The sequence below is a fragment of the Oryzias latipes genome, chromosome 14 (genome assembly GCF_053564925.1).
Source record: "Oryzias latipes strain Hd-rR chromosome 14, Olatipes_Hd-rR_3.1".
Taxonomy (NCBI): domain Eukaryota; kingdom Metazoa; phylum Chordata; class Actinopteri; order Beloniformes; family Adrianichthyidae; genus Oryzias; species Oryzias latipes.
This window is the reverse complement of record NC_136250.1, coordinates 5,704,585-5,714,536: the sequence shown is the minus strand read 5'-3', so window position 1 is coordinate 5,714,536 and position 9,952 is coordinate 5,704,585. Positions and strand designations below refer to the sequence as shown.

The 9,952-nt window shown below is 40.1% G+C and overlaps 2 long non-coding RNA genes across 2 annotated transcripts; both read right to left on the bottom strand.

Annotated features, from left to right (window-relative positions):
• Positions 1-6,069: 6,069 nt before the first annotated feature.
• LOC105355562 (uncharacterized) lies at positions 6,070-7,462 on the bottom strand. Its single transcript, XR_013647526.1, has 3 exons — positions 7,284-7,462; positions 7,068-7,196; positions 6,070-6,998 (listed from the first exon to the last, which is right to left on the bottom strand). It is a non-coding gene; the product is annotated as an uncharacterized LOC105355562 (long non-coding RNA).
• Positions 7,463-8,422: 960 nt separating this feature from the next.
• Positions 8,423-9,093, bottom strand: LOC144981322 (uncharacterized). Its single transcript, XR_013647527.1, has 3 exons — positions 9,013-9,093; positions 8,831-8,890; positions 8,423-8,734 (listed from the first exon to the last, which is right to left on the bottom strand). It is a non-coding gene; the product is annotated as an uncharacterized LOC144981322 (long non-coding RNA).
• Positions 9,094-9,952: the final 859 nt, after the last annotated feature.

Genomic DNA, 9,952 nt, shown 5'->3' with positions numbered 1-9,952 from the left:
GTCTTTTTCCGTGGCCAGCCTCTCTGCTAAAAACGACAGAAATATGTGTGTGGTTTTGTAAGTGACAAAAACAGTTGGTCAACAAGGCCGTTGCAACAAAAACCTTCTCTAACACCTTGTGTGTTTTTTTTCCTCTGGGACTCCTGATGTTAAATGTATGTTTGTGTTATTAGTAGGAAAGCTTAAAGTAATAAGCAGAAAACAGCAGCTGAGCTGATTACAACGATCCCCAGTCTGGATACTAAAACTTGTCATTTCACATGTGTGAAGAACATCTGAGACACTTTAGAAAGTCTTTTTTGCACAACTGACTTCCTGCCAAAAAATGTATTTTACCAGAAGGACAAAGCTTTGAGAAAGAAACATATATAGTGGAATCAACCCCTCTGGTTTATTCTGGGGTTGTGTTTTCCGAATTCTTTTTACTTTTGGGCCTTTGCAAAGACCTCGCAAGTCTACTTTTCTTCTTGCAGTTTAGCAGCGGTAGCTTGCAGTGCCTCCTCTAGAGGGCGACGTGGTGTTTTTTACACTGAATTCTTTGTATTTATGGCGTATACTTATATAGCGCCTTTCTTCCTACAAGGACAAAGCGCTTTACAGTCACGGACCCATTCACACACACATTCACACACTGGTGGTCGCTCTGCTGCCAAACACAGGCGCCCGCCTATCACCAGAGGCAAGGTGGGGTTCAGTGTCTTGCCCAAGGACGCTTCGACTCATGGGTGTGCAAGGCGGGAATCGAACCTGCAACCTTACGATCATGGGACGACCGCCCTACCGCTGCACCACGGCCACCCAAGTATTTATTAAACAAAGGTTCACTTTAGCTTCACTTTAGCTTCACTTAAGTGTTTGTGAGGGGATGAAAAAAAATTTCTTAATTATAACAACTGGAGTACTTGAACTAGAATTGATAGAGTGGTTAACAGATTGTTTTTCTGCACAATTGTCATGAATTTAGGCCTATAACTAACCTACTGAATTTTATTTGGTGACCTCATTCCAACAATCAAATTCAAATTCAAATACATTTTTTTATAAAGCACTTTTCATATCAAACAGACAGCTCAAGGTGCTTTTCATAAAAAAAAAAAAAAGAATACAATAAAACCAACACATATTACACATGTAATAAAATAATTAAATTAGCCCCTCATAATAAAATACACAAAAACAAGCACAAATAAAAGATAAATCACAGAGCTAAAGAAAAGAGAACCCAGGAGGCGCTGTCCGCCCTGTCCTCCTGTTGGCCAGGGTGTCAGCATCTGAGCAGCACAAGCACAACTCATCCCCAGCATCTCCCGCCCCAGAAACCCCCAACCCCCTGGTCCTGTGTGCCCAACATCGGCACACCAGGCCCGGCAGCCCGGAGGACCTGGAACAAGAGATGCCAGAGGAAAAGCATGGCCAAATCTCTGGGAGCCCGAACACTAACACCCCAGCCAAGGGTGAGAAAAGACTCGTAAACAGTCTAAAATGTAGAAGTATTAAAATAAGAAAGTTAAAATATAAGAAAAGGTAAAATATGAAAATATTAATTAAAATAAGATAAGATGATTTAGTGCATAAAAAATTCTGGAATATATATTAGAATAAGTTAAGACATAAAAGGACTGAAAGGCATTAAACAAATAAATATGTGAAAATATAAAAAAATGTAAAATATAAGAGTAAAAAATCCCACATATGTAATCTAATTAAAAGCTGAGTTAAATAGATGAGTCTTGAGTTTCTTTTTAAAAACCTCAACAGTGGATGAGGCCCTCACATCCTCAGGCATGCTGTTCCACAGACGAGGTCCATGGTGTCTGAACGAGGCCTCACCGTGGATTTTTGTCTTGACCCTAGGGACCCTCAGCAGGCCCGCGCCTGAAGATCTAAGGCAGGGGTTGCGAACATATGTCGCATGTGGCTCTTGGCCAATGAGCGTGCGGCTCTTTGCGTCTCATTGTAACGACCTATCAGGTACGTCACTGTAGTGGGACAGCAATAGCCAAGCTGCTAAATAACTGGCTAAGTTGGAGAGCTGTCCGAACAGTCTCAGAAAGAGAGTGAAAGAAAGAGAGAGGAAGATTGCGTAATCTCCTTTCCAGCATCAAAGCCCATTTATTCAACACTAGAAGCCCTTAGGCAGATCCATCTGACTATTTTACCTATAAATCCTGCCAGTTAGTCGATCGACTAAAAGACTTTCAGCTAATATCCTAAAGCAGCTTTGAACGGCTGCTTTTCTGATGTAAATAAGGCGTTTACTGGTGCACCATTGGTGGGGCCATGCTGAACAACTTCAATGAATCTTGTTTTTCACTTTGTCATCTTGGGGAGAGATCAACACAAATGGCTTTTTTCCTTCACTAAGATTTATTTATAGAAATTGTACAAAAATTGACATTTTTACACATATTTACAAATTAAAAAATGTCAATGAGTACATTTCAGGAATCACTCACAATCCTGGCACTGCCATGGTGTCACTGTACTGCATTTGCCACATGTGTATCTGTAGCTTGGATTTCAAGTCGCAAGCCACCCAAAACTTGATCCCAAACTTTTCAAGTTTAGTTGCAATGTACTGCAGGAAACAGCAGTGAGTCATTAGCCGCAGTTAAATGGGAAAAATATCTTGATCGGATCAATGGTCGGGTTAAAATCCAACCGTGCACATGGTGTGGACCTGGAGGAAACATGCGGTGTTAAGCCATTGTGTCGTGAAGTTCAGCTGGGCTGTGCACCGTCATCACAGTCTGCTCCGGACGGTGAATCGCTGGCGTGAAGACCCGTCTCCTAGGCACAGGCTGCAGATGACTGCGGGTTCTTCAACCATCAGGAAGATGATTTTGACTTTGCTCCTCCCTTGTCCCGAACTGCCTACAGGCTCTGTTGCTCCATTTCTCGCTCCACAGCGTAGCTCTCCATGGCATAGCAGCGTCTAATCATCCCATGTCTGACACCAATGTAATGACCCAGCTAGGATGTCACTTTAGCTGGGAAGCAGAAGCCAAGCCGCTTAGAATACACCTCAAATCAAGCTTTCTGTGCCCCATACACTGCACAACCCCAGACAGTGTCAGGAGGAACAAACGGGTAGACAACCCATTTATTCAAGCACACACAAACAGCCCAAACAGCATGGATCTCACTTATGCTTCCAGCCCTCTCACTCAAGGTTTTCACACTAAGACTCCCCACTTCCCATGAGTCTTGGGGGCTCAAGGCGGGGCTAACTCCCAGGTCGCTACACTATTTTCAATATACTGTGCTTAATTTCAGAGTTTTTTCCCTCTTAAACCACACTCAAATCCATCAGAGGGTATTCAAAATTAATAATAATAAAGTAATTTGGCAGTGTGTGTGTGTTTTGATGCTGCTCCCGACACATACCCGATCCTCTAATGCAGAGACTGACTGCCTGAGATCCCCGGTTGTCACTGATGAAGCAGTGAGCGAACCGGAGATGATTGAGCTGAAATCTCTTTGAAAGAAGGCCCTGTTATGTTTTGGAGAACAGAGAAATACTTGTGTGTAAAAGAGCTACTCTCAAGCTGCTGTCGATGTTCTCCTCAATATATGTCTGCCAGTCCCTGTTTATTTCCTTGAAACATGTGAAATCAAGGCATCGGTCCATTCTGACTGACACTCACGTAAAAGAACTGATCAGAGAGGCTACAACTGGCCTGGGGGTTAGCCCCGCCTTCAGCCCCTAAGGCTCATGGGAAGTGAGGAATCTTGGGTGAAAACCATGTGCCAGGGGGCTATGAGCAGAAGTTAGATGCATGCTGTTTGGCTGTTTGAATGTGTATGCAAGCCACTGGGTTCTGTATTTGATCAGAAGGGGCGTGCATAGGTTCATAATGCAGCCAGTTCATTGCCAGCGTATCTCTTGTTTGCCTGCCATTTTGATGAATAAGCTGAGTGTTTGTAATGTATTACTTCAATAATTGGCTTTTCATGCAAAATGTCATCCATTAAATTGAATAAAAAAATTATAAAAGCAAGATTATTTTAATTATGGTTAAAATTAATTTATGCTGCACACAACTGAAATGTAAAGTATTTAATGTGTTTATTGGGAATATGAATGACTCTGTCCAGATGATTGTGTATTTGTTGGTGTAAGGGTCATTGATAGAGGAATATTGAGATATAAAGAATAACCTGTTAAATACTGTGGGATGAATAGTGAAATATTCAGTTTTATAATCGTAAATCTGACTTCAGAGGAGTCAGTGCCTCACCAGCATTAACCTCACTGCACGTCACTGAGTAGTTGGGTGTGTCGTAGAGAAAAGAGTGAGATAGAGAGTGTGTGTGTGTGTGTGTGTGTGTGTGTGTGTGAGTGTGTATGAGATGAGAGAGAGGTGCCTGGTGTGTGGATGGAGTATCTGACCTCCGGGGTAGTCGCTGTGTTAACTCTGGCTAAGCTGCATTTGATGTGTGTATTGTGGGTGGACACTTTCCTTGAAATAAACACAAGTACAAAACTTGCTGTTGTGTTGTAAGGAGAGGAGTGTTTTATGGAAAATAATATGGCTTTAATTGCGTGTTTTTGTGTTTACGTCTTGGCAGGTCAATGTGTGGTGTGGCTCTTTCACTCTCACTGTGAAAAAATTCGGCTCTTGGTGACAAACTTGTTCGCCACCCCCTAAGGGCTCTGGAAAGACCAAGGCCATGGACACTCTTTAAAACTATTAAAAGAATCTTAAAAATCCATCCTGATGCTGACAGGGAGCCAGTGCAAAGATTTTAAGATTGGTGTAATGTGCTCCCTCTTCCTGGTTCCAGTCAAAGGCGTGCAGCAGAGTTCTGGACTAGCTGCACGCAATTAAGAGTGGTCTTCTTTACACCACAAAGGAGGGCATTACAGTAATCTAATCTTGATGTAATAAAAGCTTGGATTAAGATTTCATCACTGGCTCTAGAGAGGAAGGGTCTCACTCGGGCGATATTTCTCAGATGGTAAAATGCAGTCTTAGTTACTTGATTCACATATTGGTCAAATATGCATCGAGAATAACACCGAGGTTCCTTACTGTATCACATATGTTCATAAAGTGTGACAGATAAAATTGGACCTTATCTCTCAGTGGCAATGGGTTCCTTTCCTCCTGCATATGAGGCATTGCGTAAAACATACTTAAGGAAATAAAAAGCAAAAAATTCAAGTGAGTCTAAATTGATTTTAACTTTTATTCAAGTTATTTTGAGATCAAATTCATATCAGCTTTATCACAGTCTCTATGTCCAAAAGTATGAATTTTGGGGCAGCGAGCTCACCGGTTGGATTCATATTTAGGGTGACAACTCTATTCAGGCCAAACTCCGGGGCTCTTATCGCAACCTGTTGGGTTAAAGCAACATCTGAATAACACAATAAAGAAAGAAAGACAACAGACCAAGGAGTACGAGGAGAACGAACAGAGAATAGTACCCAGTTACCATCTCTCTCCGCTCTGGCGCATATTCCTGTCTCCTCCCGTTTTATTAAATTTGTTGGGGTTTCCCTAATTTACATATGCACTGAGCTCTAAGAAGGGGAAACAGATAAGAACACAGCTGCAGCGCTATCAGAAAACTTTAATTGCAACACGTCTTTTCACAGTCTTCCCACATCATCCCTGGCCCTGCAAAGTCTTTTCTCACGGATAACTGACACAGAGCGTCCTTTTATTCCGGTCTGGAAGCAGATAACATGCTGATCTTGGGAAGACGCTAAGACCGTCGGTTTCCTCCCAAGAATTTCACCTTCACCTTTCTGTGAAACAGAACTTGGACGCAAACACTTCTGCAAACAGGATTATATTACCTATATAGCTAGGTAATTCATAAAAGCAAAGGAGATAACTTATATACATTTTTCCAACACAACTGGGCGGTTTTTGAAAACATTTCCAGCGAAATGGCCGAGCATGGTGTTGAACCTTTCCTGCGATGACTTTTTTAACTTTCCGACCGTGGTCAGAAGCGCAGGGGACCAAAGGCAAATCCTCCTTTGGGGGTTCACTTCCCTCGGACCCTCAGATTCTCGAGAACTGATTAATAAAGAGTCAAAAGCAGTTCTGATGGGGGAAGCCTTCTTTTATTATTGTTCTCCTTCCTCCTTAACACACAACATGAATGCGCGCCCGCACTGGCCCCCTCATTCCCTCATTCCCTTCCTCGCTGCACACACTCTCTCCTCTCTCTTATACACACACACACATGGTCCCAGCACACTCACATCCCCATACCACAACAGTGGGTACAGACGATCCCAGCTCCAATGCCTTCTTAAAATGAGAAGATTGTAATTGAGCTGGCTCCTTTGTGAAAATAAATGAAATAATGCAAAAAGAGCTCCGCTGTTGACAACACTGTTGTTGACATCCATTGTTAACGTTAGCTACTTCCGCTAACATTGATGTCGTTCCCCGTTGACTACTCTTTTGCGCATGCAGGTCACTTCTTGGTCATTTCACAGTCACAGAGGAGATCACAAAGTTTACATTTAATTGGAAATGTGAACGGCCTTGCATAAAATCCGATGTTTTAAAAAAAAATCGGAATTGAGCATTAAGCTCAACTTATGCCCAATCATGAGCTGAGTAGAGATGTATGGTTTTTAATGTGCCACCACCGTTCCCGTCATGTTTTTCCCTTTTCTGCCTATATCTATCTTTTCTGTCGTTGTGATGACAAAGCAATTCATTTGTTGATTCATTCATAACAAGTAATTTATTTCCATATTGTGATAAAATATGATAAAACAAATCATTCTCAAACAAAGTTTCAAAACTTTAAAGCACTCATTTTGGTAATTCTGTATTTAAGTTCATCTATCCCCTGGTAAAATGTTCCTGATTGAAGCAAGGAAAAAAAAGTAAACACGTTGACAATATTTTATACATTTGAAATATAAAATAGCTGTCAGGCACTGTCTTGTAGTCTGGCTTCAGTTTTCCTTTTACCCTTTTTCCCTTTTACTTCCGTGTAGATGACAGCAGCTTCATTGTCACCTGGAGGGATATTTTTTTTAATGCTGCTATAATACTCATTTTTATCTGAATTCTTCATGAGTAACTTACCTGCATTAACTGTCACAGCTCTTTGTTTTTTGCAAAGTTTCCTAAGGGTGGCAGTCAAGGCAGCAAAAACTAAGAGAAGGACAACTGCAGAAACTGCAGCAACTGCAGCCACAAAAACTAGCTGTGGACCTGGAGGAAACAAATGTTTATTTAGATTTAGAAGAAACTGATGATTTGAATCGTCCAACTTTTCTCTATGAAAAATGTTTACTGTACCGTTGCAAGCAGTGAGGGTTATAACTGTCTCATCTCTGCTGACATTGTTCCAGACTTTACACATGATGTCTCCAAGAAGATGTCCATGCAGGATGATGGAAACATTAAATACACTGGATCTATCAGATGTGTCATTGTTCAGGGACTGAATGGGTTTGTTTGATTGTAAAAGTAAGAAACCATTCAAAGACAGAGTGAGCTCTGCTTCATCTCCCTCATAGAAGCAGGTGACTTTCTGCTGTTCTGGTGACAAACACTGCTGAGACACCGTTAACACAGACACAGGAGCTGCAAGAAATAAGATATAATATTTATGTCGCCTTGTTTTTCACGTCCACCAAAATGAGTGAAAATAAGACTTGTTTCTTGTCAAAAATTTATAACAAAACATTTGTGATATACTCTCTAAAATATTAAGCCAATCTGTTGTATTTCTTCAATTGTGTTGGTTTCATGAAACATTTACGTAGGTGTGAGGATTGTGCATTCTAGTGATGTTTTTGGTCATGTTTTGTTTGGATTAATCCTCCTGTCTGTCAGTCACACCAGGTTCATGTTCAGAATCATCCACAGCTGTTTTCATTTCTGTTAATTGTCCTCAGTCTATATAAGTGCCTAATTTTCCACATCCTCATTTTCAGGTCATTTGCTTTGTCGCCATTTCGTTTAATTTCTGAACTCATAAATCTTTTTTGGAGTGACAGACTGCTGGAGCCGATGCGATCTACAGTCTGACAGGTTGAAAAAACCTGTCTTTGTTTACCAAACAGTTTGTTTCAATCAGTGTTACTTAAAAGTGGTTTAAAGATTCTTACAACTGTTAGTTTATGTCGTTCTGAGAAGTTTTGGACCTAAACAGATGCAATTTTAACTGCAGTTGAGCTTTACAGTATTTCAACATTTACATTTGACCATTAACGTTTGTGTGTTGTTGTTTCTTTTGTATTGGCTTAAGGATTTAAAATTGCATAATTTTTTCCTTCAGTGACTTTTAATACGTTTTTTTTATGAACTCCGTTACATAAAGGTCAATTCAAGTAGGACAACATATTTCTGTTTATCTGTGAAAGCTAACCATAATCTTTAATCCTTAAATGTGTAAAATATGTAAAAAAGAGATGAAAAAACATTTTTCTTACCAAGTACATTAAGATGGATTCTGCACTTTCTCAGAACTTTCCCTTCAGAGTTGAACTCCTCAAGCATGTAAGTTCCAGCATCTTTCTTTGAGACATTGTTCAGTTTGATTGTTCCATTTTTAAAGTAACTGGCTGTGTTAGTATAGATTTGTACTGATCCATTTGGGAGTGTTTTCAAGATTCTGTTTGTACCATCCTTAAGAAGCCTCATGTCAACAAAGTCTGTGTTCAACAGGTAAAAAAGCCTAGATTTTCCAGCTACAGCAAAACACAAAGTTTCTCCAGATTCATTAAAGCTGCACTCTGTAAAACCTGGAAGACACAAAAAGATGAAAACATGTTTAACATATGTTTAACATTCTTGAAAAATGTGTGATTCGTTTAAAAATATATTACAGACAAATTTACCTTTTCCAGAAGATCCTGTTAACAGAGCGGCTGTGATCAAAGAGATGAAAATCATTGTGACTAGAAAAAGAAAACGCATACCAACATGAAAAACATATATTTAATATAAACATTTATGGAAATGAACAAATACTTGCAACGATCTATTGAGTGAAAGACAAAACAAGTCAGTCGTTGTTCACCTTCTGAAGATGTTCTGCTCTTTGACTCACGAGACTGAATGCTGCAGACAGACCTGGCTTATGTCTTCTTTTTTTTTTTTTGTGGCTTGCTTTTGATAAGAATCCCGGAAGCAGTTCTGTGGCTTTTTGTGACTTCAAAAAAGCCAGAGAACAAAGCAGTTACACCTGCGAACTTCCTCAATTTTTGTGAGCGTCATTGCTTTAGCAAAGTTATTGTGTAAAATTGTTGCCAATTTCAAAACATTTGTGACTCCCTTTGAAAAAAAGTAGGAAAAAATGATTTGTATTAAAATAGGCACCTTCTTCCACTGACTTTAGACTTATGGAAATAACCAGTCTATGCAGGTGAAAATCAAATTTAATTTAACTTTTATGTGAGTTCTTCCAATTGTTGATCCGATCGTGGTGCATATAAACAATTTATTCAGATCATGGGCCATTAGTGCACAGGCTTTTACATCATGCTTAGACAGTGTGGCGCTCCAGAAAAGGCTTTGGAGCGCGAACAGGACCGATCGGCTGCTCTGCATAAGTGACGCAAGTTTGTTATAATCGGATGAAGTTTTTCTGGGCCCACATACACAGATCAATTCTAATCTGATCTTCGATCTGATCAAAGACATTTTTCATCACACTGCAGTTGTGATAAAAGTGACAATGGTTACATGAAATTTCACAAGTGGACCACGTTAAAATCACAGAAGTATGAATGAACCACTCAAAGAACACAGAAATCAACAAAGAAAATTAACCGTGCATGATTATTGCGCTGTTTATATGCAATTCATTTGTGATTTGTGCGTCAATTACACAATTTCAATTTGATGTGTGCGACGAACATCTTCGCACATCAACGACTGATGAACGCAAGAAACACTTATCATGCATCAAATATCACGCACGTATCATGAAAGACAGAATGTTTGTGTGGATAATGCAC